The sequence below is a fragment of the Gouania willdenowi genome, chromosome 6 (genome assembly GCF_900634775.1).
Source record: "Gouania willdenowi chromosome 6, fGouWil2.1, whole genome shotgun sequence".
NCBI lineage: Eukaryota > Metazoa > Chordata > Actinopteri > Blenniiformes > Gobiesocidae > Gouania > Gouania willdenowi.
The window spans coordinates 40,984,748-41,005,200 of NC_041049.1; the positions used below are offsets into that span (position 1 = coordinate 40,984,748).

Sequence of the window (20,453 nt, forward strand, 5' to 3'; positions counted from 1 at the left end):
AATCTGATATCAGTGAAATTGATGCTTAGGGTAGCTCTATGAGTACTGTGGAGTGCGTGTACTCCAAGCCGTTTGAGCATAAATGTGATATGAGTTATACCAACCATTATCAAGCTCAATTCTGGATTACATGTACTCAATTTTGGTTTACTAGTGAGCGAGTGGACCTTCATAGTGAAGTAAAACAAGCTACTACTCACCAACTTTCAAAATTCAAAGCTCGTTGGCAAATAGCTTTTAAGTCTACTGATGCTAGTAACACAGAAATGTCAACTAGTAGACAAACTTGCTCTACTCGCGCATTAGTGACCAAAACCTTTACTAGTAAAATATGTTTTGTTCACGACTACTAGTACACTTAAAATATCTCACTAGTAGTCTGTCTGGTAGATCCTGACACCGTTGTTTTTGTTTGAACAATCACACGTTGTGCATATGACCTCAAGGTCAAGGAGGAGCTCGACTACACTGTGATATATGCATACGCGGAGTTTGCGGGGGCAGGGGGGGCATTGCCTCCCCCAAGTGATCAAAAGTTTTTTTTTTAAGTTTTCCCAAATCATTTGAAAAAATATTTTTTTTTCAAATATAATGTACATAAAATACACATATGTTAAGTGCCAAAAACACAGTGACTAGGAAATGATAAAAATGGCAATATAAAATTCAAAGGTTTACAAAATAAAACCAAGTAAAAAAGTTTTAAAAAACCAGCAGCCGATGACATTTGACCCTCCTGCTTCCTGTAGAAGCTCAGAGCTTTGTTTGTTTACATCATGGGGGACACCACGGGTGATCTGTAGACCCATAAGTTTGTTGTTTGTAGTGATGCACCGAGAACACAAGTGGCTGGAACAGAGAAGGAGCAAACCCTGTGCACTTGTCTGGATATAAATCGGTGGATTGAGGGGTGTTGTGATAATCTACTCGCCCTCCTCACCCACGACAAAATCAGCATCCACTGGCCACGGGGGCACATAGACAATCAGCGAACTTGGAGTTACGTTGTTAGAGACTTTTAATGCCATAATCTAAGTTATTGGACTTTAAAATGCTTTTAATCCATATAGATCATTTTATTCTATCCTACCTGTTGTTTAACTTAGTGATTTACAACTGACAGCAAGTCTATCCCTCCATGTTACAGTGTATCTCCCATATTAAAGCACATGTATCCAGTGTTGTATGATACATCATGTAGAACATAATAAACAATAACACTGCTTAATTTGAGCAACTTTACTCTCTCCTTTAAGTTACAGTGGGTGCTGAACATTTCAAGCTGCATTTTGGATTTATGTTGGCAGGTACTGTATATAATACAGCTTTAGAAGCTTATGTTACATAAATGAAAAATAATAATAATAAAAACAGTTAGATTGGTACATGTGTTTTTTTTGCTGCCCCCCCTGGTAAGAATCTCAAGCTCCACCTATGGATTTATGGCTAGATCATGTCTGTACCAGCCTTTCTTGTGTACGGTATACAGTACGAAAGAGAGGGTCTGATCAGGTGGGCTTAGTCAACTAAACTTTGCTGTGAATAAACAACATTGAAATTATACTACTCTTGTCATTTATCCTCGGAGCTGTTCAGTTAAAAGATCCTGGAAGAAGGTAGAGAAAACCTTACATTGGAATACTTTCGAAAGCCAATGGAAAGCCTGAATCTACTTTCCCCACCCCCTTATTAACATACGATGCTTAATAGTGATAGTTTTTGCTTCACTAGTAAAGTTTACTTGTACAGTATCACATTTATACTGAAACAGCTTTCTATACATGTGCTTCATTATAGTTTACTACCACTAGTATGTGTGTACACTTTACTAGTCAAGTAAAAGGTGTCACTAGTTAGCATCAAACGCTAATAAGGGGGCGGGGAAAGTAAATTCAGGCTTTCATTGGCTTTGAAAAAGTATTCCAACCAATCAGGGATCTGGATTTGGTTCTAATCTCTCCTACGTCATTTACATTAGGTCTACTCGAAAATGGTAAAATGGTAAATGGACTTGATTTATATTGTGTTTCATCCCCACACTGAAGTAGTCTCAAAGTGTTTATACAATATCAGCTCATTCACCCATTCACACTCACATTCACACACCAATGGGACTGAGCTGCCATGCATGACGCTTGTCGACCACTGGGAGCAACTTAGGGTTCATTGTCTTGCCCAAGGACACTCGTCCTCCAGCAGTGCCAGAAAAGACACTGTGCGTCTTTACGCATTGTGTCCGCCTTCCTTTTTATAAGAGCTACAGGTGTTGCAGCCAACTGATCAGCAGTTTTGCGCAATGATCGTGATTTTCATTATAATCATTATTATTATTATAAAACTGTATATGTAGGCACTCACATGTCAATCTGGGGCGTCAGTATAATTTTTTCCTCCTTCGTTTTTGGTACATTATCTCACCAGGTTTTTATTAATAAACGTTGCTTATAAGTGTCGTATGCTTTCTTTTTTTTGTACGTACGCTGAGTTTATAAATGAGGCACCTTAAGAATGGTTCTGTTACTTGAAAATGTCTGCACTGACACAAGCACTATTACCTCTCATCATTTCATTGAGCATTTTTTGAATGTTTTCCTTGATGTTTATGCACAATTTATGCACAATCAGTGTAATCTGTTAATGATCCAGTTTGTTTTAAAAAGTTTCTGATATTCCACCTAGAATGTTTTATAGACTTTATATAACATACTGTACGCATTTCTTGGAATTAGATAGGAATTGTTCTCTTACTGGAAAATGTTTTATTGGATGCTCTGACACATTGCATGTATAGACACAAGCACCTACCTCATTGAATTGACATCCTTGACATTTATTTTATTTTATTAATACAGGTTAGCCACACTATGTCTTGTTTTTATGCACGTTATTTTGAAATGGTGTTTTTTTAATAAAAGAACCTAGTTTGATCTTTATACACGTTTTTGTACTTTTTTATTGCATGGGAGAAAAGTAACTAACTTACTCTGAGTACATTTTAAGTGATCTACTTTTTACTTTTACTCGAGTAAATTTTTACACCAGTAACTTTACTTCTACTTTCATCAAAGTAACAGTACTTCTACTTAAGGTACACCATGGACTGTTTGACCTAAAGAGTTGACCCATGTGAGTTATTTTAAATGATTCCTCAGGCCAATATACAGAGCTTGACAGTATCAATGCTCCTAGCGGGGCTTCCCTCTTGAAATAAAGACTATGTAAGTTTGGAGGAGACGGACCGTCTTTTACCAGGTCATGTGACCTGGTGAATGCCCAGAGAACGTTTCGCTTTATGGCAGTCACGTGATCACAGGCTCAGATATACGTGATGTCAAACATACGGCATTTCCCGACCCGGCGCCAATGCTGTGGGCAGCTGGCACGAGTTTAGCCTCTGTTTACAGCCAAAAGAGCACGATATGGTAGTTTTGTGTTGGGTTAATGGTGCATTAATCACCGCGATAGTTCAGTTAAACGTGGATTCTTTAGTAAGGGAAGTTGGCAAGTCAGATCCTTAACTTCGGGTTAAGGATTGGCCCTCAGGGCTGGGCTCGCGTCGCGGCTACAGTCTAGGAGCTGGAGGAGCAGCCGCCACCACCGCCTTCCTCTCCCCGCCACCAGAGACGTGGTGCTCAGCCCGCCTCACCGGCGCTTCCCGCCTACTCCCTGGCCCGTTGTCGGCCCCCTTTGTTGAGTGTCGGCGTGGCGGCCGGGGTTGGGGCGGACAGCCCACAGTGAAGGGGGCTGAAAACGGAGGCGAGGCCAGGGAGTAAGGGGGAAGCGCCACCAACACGGTGAGGCGGGTCGAGTGCCAGGATTCCAGCAGCGGGGAGAGGAGGGCGGCAGCGGCGGCTGCTCCTCCAGCCCATAGACTGTAGCCAATCCTTATCCTTACACAATCAAAAGACAAGGGAGGCTGGCCCGACTGACTGACTGTTGATTTTTGCCACAGTGCTGCGGCGCTTGTGGCCACTAGGGGCGCTTGCGTGAAAGTTACCGGTCTAGCGCCCCTAGTGGTCTAAAGTTACACAGTAGATTTTTTTTTCTGTACTCTTTCCACCCCTGGTTACTGGTAGTACTAGTAGACAAAAAATATGTTACTAGTAAAAAAGCTTTACTAGTAGGCCTACTACTAGTAACACAAAATTGTTTACTAATTTACAATCTTGCTTTACTAGGTCTACTCACTTACAAGTACGCCAAAACTCTTTACTAGTAAAACAATATTTTAGTAGTACTAGTAAAGCCAAAACTAGTAGTACTAGTTGACCTAAAGCAAAAATGTAGAAGGGATTAGAACCAAATCCAGCTCCCTGATTTGTTGGAATATTTTCAAAAGCCAAAGCTTGCATTTGCTTTTCCGTGCCCCCTTATTAGGCTCATGGCAGTTATTGAGTATATATAAGCACATTGAGTGTATGTATATCCATTAATTTTTGGTTGACCTCTAATATTGAAAGTAATGAAATGAAACATGTACAGAGGGCTGCAACATTCCAATAACCAAGAAAGAAGAAGAAAAAGAAGACAGTGATTATCTTTATTGTAGTGTTTCTATTAGCAAAGACTAGCAACAAAAGACTTTTAGGAGGAGGTTATAAATGCCTACGTTGAAGGGGAAGTCCGTGCACTCCCTCCATTCTAAGGTCACACCAGCAAATGTTTGAAACGCAGTGGGATAAAGTTTATTACCTGATGCATCGTTAACAAACAGCCTCTAAAGTCACTCAGGCGTACAGTGAAAGTATTGAATCTCTTGGCAATGCTAACGCTTCCCACACGTTGATGGAATTAGCCTGTGGGTCTGCTCTGTGATGGAGGAGCACTGCTCAAGCTGCCAATTTGGTTTGTATACACATGTTGTTCTGAAAGGATTACCATCTGGGCCTGAGGACGTGGGCACAGAGGAGACAGGAGGAGAAAAGAAGGCTATGGATGCAGGTGGTGTGTAACCTGACACCTCTGACTGCTGCTCATTAGGACACACACACAAAGTGTACGTCACTCATCCAACAGCACGTCTGCTAGTATGGGGAGAGATTTGTCTCAAAAATATTCACAAATATATTCACAATTTTCACGTGTTTTTTAGATTTTTGCATGGTTTTTTTAGATTTTCATGTGTTTTTCAGATTTTCACCTGTTTTTCAGATTTTTTTTTCTTTTTCTAGATTTTTAAGGGTTTTTCAGATTTTCACAATTTTATTTTAGATTTTCACGTGTTTTTCATATTTTTATGTAGTTTTTTCAGATTTTCAAGTGTTTTTCAGATTTTCAAGTGTTTTTCAGATTTTCAAGTGTTTTTCAGATTTTCACAATTTTATTTTAGATTTTCACGTGTTTTTCAGATTTTTGTGTTTTTTTAGATTTTCAAATCTGTTTTTTTATATCTTACGTGTCTTTTTTATTTTCATGTGCTTTTTAGATTTTCACATGTTTTTTTCAGATTTTCACAGGTATTTTTCAGATTTTTACATATTTTTTTTTAGATTTTCATGTGTTTTTCAGAAATGTCTTGCCACACAAATTATGCAGATGAAAATTGTGGATATATTTGAGAATATTTTTGAGACAAATCTCTCCCCATACTCTACAGGCTGACACACACACAGGGCCGCATGTTATACGCTACTACCTGTCAGACCGTATTAGGACACACAGGGAGAGCTCGGCGTCTCCCTTTAATGTGTAACGAGACTCAGTCCTCAGCGTGCAGCATCAGATTTCTCATTTCTCCACTAAAATCACAAATTCCTTTTTCAGACACGGCTCGGCATCAGCACAAAGAAACATAATAGAGATTTCAAATAATGTGCATTAGGTTCTACTTTACGGTGCGGCGGCTGAGGCGCTCGGAGCACCGTGGGGGACGCTGAGGTTAGTCTGGTATGTTGGAGAGAGAGTGTTCACTTTCAAAGATAAAGCCGTACTGTTGTCGGTTCATTTGGAGAAGAAAGGAGTGTCAAAGGGGTTAGGATTTATGAATCCATAAATCACAGAGCCGACACACGCCACCATCTTTCTCTGCCTCTTTCTGTTACAGGAAATTTTAGGTGTCAAGCCCTTAATAAATGTTTCGATGATGACTAAATGAAAGGGAATTTATTAAAAGATTCTGATCAAATCCTGGAAAGATATGATTAATCATTCCTCAAGTTAAAATATGATATAGGCTGTGTTGTAAATGTCATACTAACGTACTACTCACACTAAGTGTGATGTCTAAATGAGTATATACTGTGTTCATGTCACTGTCACTTACTGATTGGTTATTGTTGGTGTCTTACATACTTCATATATCATTTATAAGTGGAAGTGCAAACTAGGGTACATTTTTGTTGAAATGTTTTTTTCCCACCTATAATCTGTGGCCCATTTAAGATCAAACGAGTCCGTATTTGACTCTTGAACTAAAATGAGTTTGACCCCCATGCTATATAGGGACATTTTTTGAAGTATGCACGGTGGGCACACTGGTCATACTGGTCAACAGTCCCATGATGCATTGCGAGCGGTATGTAAAGTCGTCCTGGGACTGGTTCAAGGTAAAAATTAAACATCCCATTTACAAAATAAAAGCATCTCCTTTTTTTCTTCCATTATTATAATTATTATTATTATTATTTTTTTTAAACACTTTTGTAAATAGGGCTCTTGTTTTGAAATTAACAGGATGTTTGGTCCATAGCACAATGGAAGGCCTCTGAAAATATAGTAGTATATGTGAGTTTTAGGGCTCAAATGAGCACATGTTGATATTCTACTTGGTCACTTTCTTACTTAAAACATCCATACATCCGGATTTACCTGGACATGTCCTCTATTTACGTCTTGTCTGGACTGTCCGGCCAGATTTTATAAATAGATAAAAATGTCCGGGCCGTAACTCTGCTGTTCAGCAGTTTCTAAAAGCTAAAGAGTTGATCTTTACAGTCAGTATCATGTCATTACAGTAATTTTATATAATCTTTCTAAAATATAGTAACCAAGTGTGTCAAACTCAAGACCCGGGGGACAAATCCGGCCCTTTAGAACATCACATTGTGGCCCTCAGGGGAAAGTAAAAATGACGGAGAAAACATGAATTATTGTGTAAATTACCAAATTGTCCAGTTGTAAAGATCTTGAATTCACCAATTTATAGGGGGCATGGATATTTCCTTTGTTTATATCACATGAATTCAGTCATTTTTAAAAGAAATTTATGGAGAGAACTCTCAATTTTTCCACAAATTTTGCAATTTCTCACAAAAAATTCCACAAAATATATATATCTTTTTGAAGTTAATTAAATTGATATTGAAAAGTAGGGCAAAATTATGTTAAAATGTTTCTTTTTTCCCCAACTATAAACTGTCGCTCAGTTGAGATCAAACTGGTCCGTATTAGGCCCCTGAACTAAAATGAGTTTGAAGCCCCTGCCTTATATAGCCTCACCCCCCACATGCTAACAGCTAACCGCTAAATGTCTGAACCTAACTGGACCTTTAGATGTATAATGAAGCCTAATTAGATGCAAGTGGTAATTGAGTTCAGTTACTAACCGACCCATTTGTTGGGCAATGTTTTGTCCTTGACTTCCTCTAAAAATTCACACTCAGGAGTGCAATAGACTCAGAGGAGCAGCAACGCCTCCGCATTACCAACACAGCGACCTTGCTGATGTGACAAAACGGCTTATCAAGAAATTGAATGAGGGTGCAAGTTTGAGGTGCTGAAGGCCACCGAGATGCTGGGACGGCAGTGCGGCGCCCTGACTGATGGATGCCATTTTCCTGCTTCAACTGCAACTAGAATAACATTGTGCTGCAGACAGTTTATCGTCAACAGTACGCATGAAGAAAGTTAGTGTGAGAAAAGGAGCGACAGTTCTATAGGCTTCACTCACACGCTCCTCCAATGTTTTTTTTTGCAAATGTGGCCTCAAATCTTTGAAATATACTTAATAGAAGATTTATGCCTAACAAAGCACATTAATATGCACCATATTCATTATATTTCCTTTTAAAATGGGACTACTTTACAGTTTTAGAGCCTGTGTTCCTCCATCTTCAAATCACGTGACTGATGATGTGACACGGCCCCACTAGCTGTAAACATCTAATTGTTTTCTATTGGAGTGAAGAATTCAGCCTGCTTTTTAGATCATTTAGCAGCTTTCTGGATAATTTTTCAGTCAAAATGACAACGTTGTGCAAGTCTTGCCCTCTAGACCATCCAATTTGGCATGCAGGATAAAGATAAAAAGACAGAAAAAACATATTTTTTTGTCTAAATTACCAAAAATTTCAGTTGTAAATATCTCAGTTCTTCTAAATAAACAAGTTCAATGAAACTCCACAACATTTGGAGAATCAAAAATTTCCCATGCTTTTATTATATGACTACAGTCACTTTAAATTGTTCAAAGTTTTCCTGGAATTATTTCACATAATTTTCCCAAATCAAAAAAAAAAATTTGGTCACAAAATCAATGAAATTTAGAGAAAATCCTGCAGGGACTGATATATGTCACTTATTGCCTGGATATTGTCGGCGCCTTAGATACTTAATGTCATTTATACATTGTGTAAAGTGCAAACTTGGTGACATTAATGTTGAAATTGCTCGTTTTCCCTGCTGCCCACTCAAGATCAAACTACTTCATAATTTACTATACCTCCGCCCCTGAACCAGGGGCGGAGGTATAGGGGGGCTGGGAGGGGGATTTAAGGGAGCCGGGCCTCTACCATGACTCAGGGGAGCTGGAGAAGGTGGGCCCTCTATGACTTGTGCCCAGAGGCTCCCAGAGTATAGGCAGTCACCCATCATGCAGATTTATACAGGGGTTATATAGACCCATTTCATGTGACGTATGCATACTAAATTAGGTGCATGCGCGTGCAGGCTCGGTGCAAAACAACTGGAGGACTGCTGAGGCGATGGTGCGGGGGAGTGGACGGAGTGGTATCTCAGTCTGGAATCTGGATCCAGTAAAAAGTGACCATAAAAAGCTGTAAATGGACTGATATGCATACGTGGGACAGTGAGGAGGAGACTTAATGTAGAGATAGAAACTAATCTGTTGAAACAGATCAGAATACACGGAAACTTTTGTTAACAAGAGTACAGCAGTCGTCCTACCTGCCCGTTCAGAACAGTTAAAAGCATCTAGAGACCTAATGCTTTTAGGTTTTATTTCATTTATACACTGGGTTTTTCTATCAGATATGTCAGATATAAATGTCTGGTCATTGAACATCGGGCCAGGAGCGCACATCGGATGACCACTCATTTTCAGGAATGCTGCATGGGTCCCGCAATCGTTCACCTGTACTTAAAGTGAGTTTCCTTAAATAAACGGCCGCACAGTCGCTGTCCGTGGTGCCAAAGCTTGTAAGCCCCGCTGTTGCGGGCATGTGTATGTTGTAAAATGATGTTATCATGAGTGAAAGAGAGGTTCGGGGCCTATACAGGGTGCGTGGAATAGAGCCGGTGACACTATGGGAGTGTGACTCCGGTTAGAGAGTCACGGAGGCAGTTCAGGATTTATAAAGGCTTTAATTGGAAGAACGTGGTTCTGTAAACACAATGCAGCAGTATAAAGCATTTCAGTAATTTAACACACATATGAATAAAGCTGCATAAGTATTAACACACACAAAGCATCATAAAAGTACTTAACTCACAAGCAAACACTCATATAATGCAAATATAATGACCATGGGTGGCAATAATCAACATAAGCAATTAGCAAGAGAAATAATAACGTAAATCAGAAAATAACCCTCTTTAATGCAAGCTAACAGCAATGTAAGTAAGAAAGTATAGCTAACATAACCAGGATGCATGAGTTAGCAACAGTGTTTGGAATAATGGCGTTTAAAATAACGGCGTTAGGTAACGGCGTTTGTTTTTCAGTAACGGGGTAATCTAGCTAATTACTTTTTACGCCGTTACAACGCCGTTATCTTTACTGAACGTTAAATGTGGTGCGTTACATGCATTGATTGAATAAACTGTTATCCAAAAGCATCCCCGGCTTGTTACTCAACTGTTGTGAGGAGGTGGGTTAAAAACAAGGTGAGCGATTATGATTGGCTAAGGCGACGTGCCAGCACCCGCGACACACACACACACACACACACACACACACACACACTACAGATGTGATGAAGCAGCAGAGATGGTGAGCGTGGAGCAGTCTGATGAAAAGTTGACATTTTAAAGGTGGTGATACAAAAACTACTTTAAATTAATTGTGGTCAAAGGCAAGAACGTACATGTGAAGTGTTCATTATATCCAGGAGAGAAGACTATGTCCACATCTATTGTAAGCAACTCAAATTTAATGAAGCACCTCATAACGACACACGCATCTAAAAAATATGAATTATTTGACATAGAGCAACTTTTTTTTTTTTTCAATAACGCAAATAGTTACATTACTTGGTAATGAGTTACTTTTATTATAGAGTAATTAAGTTACTAGCACAGTTACTTTTTTGAACAAGTAGTAACTATAACTAATTACTTTTTTAAAGTAACGTTCCCAACACTGGTTAGCAACTATCACAAAGTAGTTAACATGTAAACACAAATATCCTCCAAGATGCATTGTCATGAGTTAGAATATGAATCAGCCACTACTATGTACACACATCTTCCATGGAACAGGAGAGAAACACACACATGCAGCTCTGCAGCTGGTCAACATGCAACACACTCTGCTCATGCATGCAGCAGGAAGAACTGTGCTAAAATACGCTCCTCTTAAAGGGCTCGTAACAACATAACTGAAAGTGAAACTAAACACTTAATATAACAGGCCTTTCCTACAATGAGCTTTATTATTTGGGTTTAAACACACAAATGGATGCGATTGTTTCCGTCGGTCGGAAAAGTTAAAAATGCTGATGTAAACCTCTTTTCTTTACTGAAAAAGGCTTAAAACAGTTGTGACCCGAAAATAAACTGTGACCGCAGGGGGCGACAGTTCCAACTCTGCGGTTTGGTAATAGATAATGAAGCACAGAAGAAGTGCTCTCCTAAGGGAAACTGGCGAGTAACAGTAAACTTTTGTGTTGGAGTCCTTCTATCCTCAGGGTTCGTGCGTTTTCAACTGTCTGTGATCTTCTCGCTAACTTCAGCCACCAGAGCGTGTCAGCGCACCCTTTAGGGGATAGTAAAGGCCCCTTAGAGGAGCTATTCTTCTCTGCTTCATTGTCTACTACCAAACCGCAGAGTTGAAACAGTTGCACCCCGGGTCACAACTGCTGTTATCCTCTTTTGGGTAAAAACCTGAATTTAAAAAACACTCATATATCGCTTAAAAAATGTACGCTTTCATTTCAGGAGGTTTCTCAGATGTTTCCATATTGAAATGTATAATTTTTGCACTATTACAGTTCACATGAGAGTCAAACCAATGACTGTCCTTTTTGTTTGGTGAAGAAACACAAGAAATCACAGTAAGAATGAAGTAAAAACACTTCTATGTTTTCAGGACTCCACATCCCACAATGCAATGCACCAAACTTTTCCAACAATGTCCATAAGAGAGTGTTTACCGTGGAGATCAAAACAAAGATTTTGAACAGCTGATTGTAATGTATTGCATCTTTTTTTCGACAAATGATTTTGTTCTAATAAATAATTATCATCTTCAACAGCTTTAAACAAAAAAAAAAAAATGAACTAAAATAATTTCAAAGTACAACTTTAATTGACTTTTTGACAAGAGCAACAAACCTATCATCTAAATAGCCCAATAAAAGCAGGTAATAAAACACCTGAATTTAGAAAAAAAAAAGCTCAAAAAACACTAAAACATTTTTATGCTTTCATGAGAGAGTTTTTCAGACTTTTCCATATTGAAATGTATTATTTAAGCTCAATGGAAACAGTTTTGACTCAATTACACGTCACAGGACGTGACGTACCTGGTCACATGACCACTTTCCTCTGAGAACACATGGCGCGGTACGTGTGGACAGAAGAGGAGACCCAGACATTTCTTAACATTATACTTCAAAATTATTAGTGCCACATTAGACATGAAACAACAATAAATGCAGAGTGTTATAAGGAGGTTTGGGGCGTCCATCTTCCTGCAGAAAAGTCTCACGGGATGAGATTTCACCAGAGTTACCAGGCTCCATAACAACCTTCAGTGGAAACAATTTCAGAGTTCAATATCGCTTTTATTTTGTGAAAAACTGTAATGGAAACACAGCTACTGATAGTTACTGAGTTTGTTTGACCACATCGTTGACATTCTGAAGCTATTGTGGATAAAAAAAAGCGATTTATTTTCTTACTCTCACATTGAATACACGAGTGAACGCAGCGAGTGGCAGAAGGAATGTGGGTCCCTCGGGGCGTCTCTTTTATAGCCTGTTTCTCTCTGATGAAACTTTGATGAACCATGAACTGAACCAATTCATTCATCTGAAGAATTGAATATGATGACTGCTTTTTTCTGTCTTAACACATAGAGTATCACAGATGATTCTGTGTCACCTCATCCATACAATGCTTCCCAATGGCCCCGTCCAGTCCAGCTGAGCCCCAGCAGTGATCTCTGCTCACAGCTCTGTGAGACTATAGAAGCCTGAGGAGGTGTCGTCAGCACCCAAAGGTGAACCACTGCCCCCTCACTCATATTCTCTGGAAAAGCAGAAATAATGTACGCCTGAAGTCTAAAAGCCATTGTCGGTCCGCTATGTTTTTTTTTTTCTGATGAGCGAGTGGAGGCAGACATGGTGGCCAAAAATGGTCCAAAAGTGGCAAAAACGTGCCAAGAAGAGAAAAATGGGCAAATAGAGAGAAACCAGGTGGTATGTGATGGCAAAGGGTAGCTTAAATGGGCAAAATGTGGCAAACAATAGTGAAAAAGAGCAAAATGTGGCAAGCCATAATGAAATAGGGAAAAAATGTGGAACAAAAAGAGAAAAAATGTAGGGAAAAAGGAAACAAATATTTATTGGGTAAAAGTTAGTTTATTTGGATAAAAAGTTGCTAAAAAAAATTTCAGAGTGGAAAATAATTGGATGAAAGTGGTGTCAACAAGAACTTACAAAAATGGACAACAAAAATGTCAGAAATTTTTTGAAAAGGGGGAAAAATGGGACAAAGGAAGTTGCAAAATGGCCAAAGGAAATAGGTAAAAAGGGGTTAAAAAGTTTCCCCCTTTTAACGTTTTCTGGGGGAATAATAACAAAAATTAAGACACAAAGAGACACATGTTGAGCATCAGTGATATAATAACGACTTCTACATGTTGTCTCTGATAATGTAGAGCAGGGGTGCCCACCCTGGTCCTCAAGGGCCCCTATCCATAATGTTTTAGATGATTGAAATGACCAGGATCGTTATCAGGCTTCTGCAGAGCTTGATGGTGAGTTAATCATTTGAATCAGGTGTGTTGGAAGAGGAAAACATCTAAAACATGCTGGATTGGGGCCCTTGAGGACCAGGATTGGGCACCCATGGTGTAGCAGGCTGGGCAGGACAGAAAATGCCAGGGATGATTTTTTGTTCCAGTCCACCCCTGATTGACTCTGACATTCCTTTAGGACTGGACTTTTCATATTTACGCAAAAACACTTTGTCAGACTGTGGATCCAATAAATATTCTAAAAATGCAAAAAACTCCATCTCTAATTTTCCAGCATTTTGCAAACCCAAGAAACATCTTATTATTCCAGCTTAATTAGAAGCACACTGAAAACAGGCTTTACAGTCAGTAGCTAAGAAATTAATTATGTTCTTAGCCATGACGGGCTAAAGCAGAGCCCCAGGGAGATTGTGGGTAATAAAGGCGAGGAGAGAGGGAGAGAGATGAGGCAAAAGGGTTTGAGAGGAATAACTAGGAATAAGTCATCTAAAAGTGGAGCGAGAGAGTGACGGGAAGAAGAAGGGGAATCTTTGTTTTGTGTGAGGATGTAAATCACAGAGAAACACACACACACACGCACGCACGTACGCACGCACGCACGCACACAAGTGGGAGTGGTGGCCTAGTAAGGGGAGTGGTGGCCTAGTGGTTAAGGACGCTGTAATCGAAGGGTTGCCGGTTCAAGTCTCACCGGGGCCGTCACTGTGGGATGTTGAGCAAGTCCCTTAATCCCGAACTGCTCCCCAGGGGCTGCAAAATGGCTGCCCACTGCTCCTCAGGGATGGGTTAAATGCAGAGGATGAATTCCATTAATGTACTAACATTACATGGCCAATTAAAGGCGAAACACCCGATTTAATCTTAACACACACACACGCGTTTTTAAAATTTCCACCTGTTTTTTAGATTTTCACGTTTTTCAAATTTTTGTGTTTTTCAGATTTTCATGTGTTTTTTTAGATTTTCACATTTTTCAGATTTTCATGTTTTTCAGACTTTCACGTTTTTCAGATTTTCACGTCTTTCTGATTTTCACGTTTTTCAGACTTTCACGTTTTTCAGATTTTCACGTGTATTTCAGAAACATAATTGACACACATATTGTGCATGTTAAAAATTTAGAAAAATACATGTGAAAATTGTGGCTATACTGTATTTGTGAATTCTTTTGAGACAAATCTCTCCCCATACGAGTCACGGAAAGACAAGCCACGGGGGAGCAGAGGACAGAAAGGCTCGAGGAAAGAAGAAGAAGAAGAAGAAGAAGAAGAAGAAACCAATAGACACCAGTACAAAGCTGAAGCTTGACAGAAAGAAGGAAAGGTGGCGAAATAGAAAAGATAAAACAAGACGAACGGAATCAAACGACAAGAGACACGAGATAAGAGCAAATAAAGGAGGGAAGTGACAACGAGGAGGATGAGGAAGTAGATAGAGCAAAATAGAAAAGCAAAAAAAACTGATGTCATGGAGACAGAGATACAGGTAGATGGAGGAAAAGCCTTTGGAGGGAGAAATCGATAGAGGCGAAGGATGGATGGAGTGAAGGAGCGGAGGAACAGACCGACGAGGAGGAGGCAGCAGAGCAACCTTGTGAAGTCTGAGTGGGAAGTGCTGTTTTTGAATGTGGAGAGAGTATGGGACACTTTCTGGGTGAGAACAAGAAAGAAGGAAAGCAAGCAAGAAAACAGACTGAGGGATGGAGAGCGATGGAGTGATAAAGAGTGAGAGGAAGGAAGAGTGGTGGAAAAACAGTGTGAGACACACGTAGAGAGAGAGAGAGAGAGAGAGAGAGAGAGAGAGACAGAGGGGAAGAAGAGAATGAGTGAAGGTTGTTCACCAACATCTAAACATCGCAGTGAGCTCTCTGTTCATTTTGGCCCTGAAGGCACAAACGCCTCTGCTAACACACACACACACACACACACACACGCAGGCACGCACGCGCACGCACGCACGCACGCACACACACACACACACAACCTCATCTCATCTATCACCACTATTTAAACACATATGCGTGTGTGTGTGTGCGTGCGAGTGTGTGTGTGTGTGTGTGTGTGTGTGTGCGTGTGTGTGTGTGTGAACACGGACGTGTTTGCTGCAGATCGAGGAGGTGGGTGGGAATTGAATGATGGCTTTCAGAAGTGTGTGGGTTGGGGGGTGTCTGCAGTTTCATCCTGGTGGAAAAAAACAAGCTTTTCAAGCTGCCTCTATATGACGGGAAAAAAAAAGTTAACTTTCTGTACATGTGCGATGTGTGTGTGTGCATGTGTGTTTATTTGCACATGTCTGTTGTTGCATTTGAAGTGTTCACTAGGGGATTGTAAAATTGTGTAGACAGGCTTTGGTGCTCATTACCAGTTGGTATGGAGCAGTTCCCATCATCTACCAGTTCAACAATTGGCAACAGAGACGGCTTCATTACCATGGCAACAAGAAGGATGAGACTGGATGAGGAGAATGAAGCTGAATATGAAAACATTTTTCGAAGCTCACACACACACGCACGCACGCACGCACGCACGCACACACACACACACACACACACGCATTCCATAGTCAGGTTAAACCAATGGGACAGCTGCCATTTATAGGAATGATAAAGTCAGTGTTTTGACAGTAGACAGCAGAAAACAGAATACATGTCTTTGTCTGATTGCAACTGATTCCATCTAAAAAACACATGTAAAAAAAAAATGTAAAAAAAAAGATTTTTAAATGTGGGTTATGTAGGCAGGGAGTTGCAAATCGAGACCACCAATGACAATTCCATATGCTTCTGCTGGCAAGTGTTAATCTAACAAATCAACATTGTAAAACACCATTAAAGAAACATAAACAATTATTTAATATAGCCTCCATATTCTCTCAACAAGATATATCTCATGACATGGCAGCACATCCGTTGTTTGTGTTGGAAACAGAAACACGGAGAAAATAACAACAACAACAACTCAGTGAGGTGCATCCACAAAGCCAATCCTAACATTCACTGTAGAAAATACCAACAATTTTCTGTTTTCTGACCTTCCCTTTGCTGAAGGTCTGGTAACTCAGGTGTTGGTCTCCCATCGTTTAAAATCTGTTTTTCCTCAAAAAAAAGTTTCTTTATTGTCTCTAGCGCTGTCATCCCGCCTGTAGTGTTATTCCGCCCACTAGCTAGAGAACGTAGCAGAGGCCACGCTTTATCATCATAGCAATATTTAGTCATTTTGGCAATGAAAAGCACAAAATGCTGACACTTTCAAATTTATAGGTACAGTAGGCTATCGAAAATGGAAAAATAAATAATTTATAATTATATTGTAATTAAAACAAATGATCAAAATATCAATTCACCCTTGGGTAGGCACTGCCTACCTTGCCTACCCTGACTGCACGTCACTGGTCCTGATAGTGTAATTAACAATCAAGCACATTAGTGCAATGGGATGTTTATTTTAAGGTTTACACAAAAATATCTGAATCTGGTCAAAATTGAATGTCTGACAGATTGAGGTGACATCGCTGGGAATACTGGTAACAAACTAGAACAAAAATGGAGTCAAACCAATCACTGTCCTCGTCGTCTGGAGAAGAATCACAGTAAGTAAAGTAAAAACACTTCCATGCCCGTCTACAGGACTCCACATCCCACAATGCAATGCAACAAACTTTTCTGACAGTAGATGCGTTTCCATTGCAGTTTTTACAGAAAATAAAAGCAATATTTAGTTTAGTGTTGACAATGTACCCTCGTAACGTGTTTCCATTAAAGGTTGTTTTGGAGCCTGGTAACTCTGGTGAAATCTCATCCTGTGACACTTCCCTGCAGGAAGATGGACGCTCCAAACCTCTGCATTCCTTTGTTGTTTCATGTGTAATGTGGCACTGATCATTTTTAAGTATAATGCTAAAAAATGTCTGGGTCTCCTCTTCTGTCCACACGTACAAAAAAAAGTGTCCATAGTGGTTTTGTGATACATTTCAATAAAAACCTCCTCATGAAAACGTAAAAACTTTTATATTTGAGTGTTTTTTTTTTTTTTTTTAATTTCAAGTGTCTCCATTACCAGTTTTTATTACATTATTTAGATTTTGTGCATGTTCCAAGGGTAATAGAAACACAACTAGAGTCAATAAGAGTATTTACAGTGGAGATCAAAACAAACTTTTAAGTGGAAAATGTGACCTTTTGCATTTTTTTTTTTTTTTTGAGAAAACACTGTGTCTTTATCTGATGAATAATGATAATTCATAGCACACTGTTTTGTAAGGAGAACAGCACCTACTCGGGTGGAGTCAGACATTAGAGTTTGTCTGAAGTTCTGTTCTTTCTCTCTGCTAGAGCTCCCTAATCGACTGGTAAGCGTAAACACGCTGACTGATGTCGACACTGTGCCTTTCAACAGGAGTTTAACTCTCGAATGAAGACAATGAACAGAGAGCTGAACACTGTTGGCGTTGGGTCTGAGATCACTGCAGATGGTGATGCTGCAGTATTTATAAACTCCACAATCAGCCTCGCCTTACCTTCTCCCCTTCATTCATTTTAAAACAAACCAACACATCCACCCAGATCTGCATGAATCCAGGAGCAGCTACTTGTCAGGCTGTCTCCATCATCACAGCCCATGTGAGAAGTGAAGACTGGAGACGTGAACGTACAGTTCGTCAAGAGAGACGAGAAGGAAGGAGGACACATGCACACACACATGCACGCACATATGGAGAGAGATTTGTCTCAAAAATATTCACAAATATTTCCAAAATGTTCACGTTTTTTTTAGATTTTCATGAGATTTTCAGAAACGTCATCGACACATAAATTACACATGTTCAAAATCTGAAAAAAACATGAGAAAATTGTGGATAAATTGATGAATATTTTTGAGACAAATCTCTCTCCATACGAACGCGCTTCTCTCCATAAAACTTGCATGTGTGCGTGTTAAAATGTGTGTTGTGTAACAGTTGTATCACCTGTACCAGGAGGACTAAGCTGCCTGTTTAATTTCCTTTTCCTTTCCTTCTCTCTGCCTCCCTCTCCTCACATATAAATGCTCCAAGTTCTTTGATTTGTAAGAGAAATGCAGATAAGGAGTTTCAAAGAGAATCCGTGCTGACGCTTGCTGGCCCACTCAGGAGTTGTTTTTCTCTGTTTCATCGTGTCTTACCTTTCCCCCAAACTCTCATTTTCGCTCATTTCACCAGTGAGCTTGATCCCCATGACTTTTCCCCGTCCTCCCATCACCTTCCCGAGCAAGCCGTGACAAAGCTGTCGTGTTAGATTTGTTTGTGTGCTGCTGGTCACGGTTTGGTGCAGGAATAAGCACCGCTAAACCTCTGTCATTCCCTGAGAATCAGCACTTTATTTATATTGCTTTCTTTCTGCACCATCTGCCAGTCAAAGCGATACTCCGTCTCGTCTCCTCCGACACTACAGACACAGACGTGCGGCGTTCTATCGGCGCTATTATGGCACGCACAATCTCATTAGTGGAAGTGAGATGAATATGGCTGCTGGATTAACTGCAGTGCTCAGTTCCTCAAAGCAAACTTTGTGCTGTTGTATAAATTACGCACGGTTAATGGTGTCAATGGCACAGCAATTAAGAGGATTTGTCTTAGTGGTTTTCATGTCTGGCCTCCTTTGCTGCTGCCTGTCCTTCTGCGGTTAACTGTCTGTGATTCTTATTATCTCTCTCCATCCTTTCCAAAGTCTCCCTCTAGAATCAACAACTTTTTACCTTCCAGCCTTGAAAGCCTTATCTGTGACTCTCTCCTCCCAGCTTCCCTGGTACTAGTTCTTACTTGGGAGTCAGACTATGGGGGTAAAGGGTACTGAGTAACCAGGGCCCAAGGTAGAGAGGACCCTCAGAAGTCTGTTTTATATATATATTAGGGCACATATGCTAATTGACCCCGCCCCTTGTAACCTCAACCGATACACAAGCAGAGACACACACAGCTGCTCCCACACGCCCATTCATCAATGTCTGCCTGGGTGATATGTATGGCTGGTTCTTTCCCGGCGGCAGAGATCGAGCGCACGGTCATGGCAGGTGAACAAGCTGCATTTAGATATGATATATAACATTTAGATTTAGATTTAAACATTTAGATTTAACATGTAATATTTACATTTAGATTTAAACATTTAGATTTCGATTTAATATTTAGTTTTATATTTAACATTTAGATATAAGATTTAGCATTTATATCTAAATATACCATTTAGATTTGGATTTCAATATTTTCACCTCTATATATGTGGTTAAATGTTGTGTTAAATGTAGGAAAATATGCTAAATATGAGAAAAGTAAGATAAATAATGAAAATGTGTTAGCTCCAACTTTTATACTACATTTTTACACTTGGCACCCCATAATGTTGAGCCTACTTTGTAATAAGGGGTGATTTTGTGTTATGTTTTATTTCTACCCATGTGAGGTGGTTTGGCACATTCATATTGTGTGCTATTTGCTTTGAGGTGGTACGTTTAGATGACAAATTGAAAATGTCTCTGTTGTGATGCAGAAGGATCAATTATTTACTTTAAGCTCTTTAAAAACTGGATGTTTAATCACTCTTTCCAAACATTGAGTTGGACACTACATTGTTGATTTTGAATTCATGTTAATGTGCCCATTTGATGATTCCTGTTGAGCTGAGTTTTAAATGTTGCAATAAAGTAAGCATATTGGTCCACTCCACAACTTATAAAGTTGATATTAATAGTATCCTTTTAATATACAATCAGAACAGATATGCGATTAATTAGCTATTATTCATGATCGCAATTAAAAAAAAATATCTTTTGACACCCCTAATAAATATATATATGTATGAAAATGCATTGTAAACATTTTTAGATTATCTATATTGGATTGAAACAGGTCCTGTGTAAAAATAAGTAGGATGTTAAGCACAGTTTTGCACTAAAAACAATTATTCATGCTGCATCAGGGCCCTAACTACCACCCCCTTAAACAGGGCAAATGGTACGACCCGCATCTGCTGCACACTGTAGCAGGTAGTCTAAACTGTAGATGTGACAAGGAGTGGGAGATAGACAGCAGCAGGAAACCA

General features: G+C 39.6%; 1 protein-coding gene across 3 annotated transcripts in view; it reads right to left on the reverse strand.

Moving 5' to 3' along the window:
• grm3 (glutamate receptor, metabotropic 3) overlaps positions 1–20,453 on the reverse strand; it is a 74,122-nt gene that overhangs the window by 14,739 nt on the left and 38,930 nt on the right. The window lies entirely within an intron of this gene.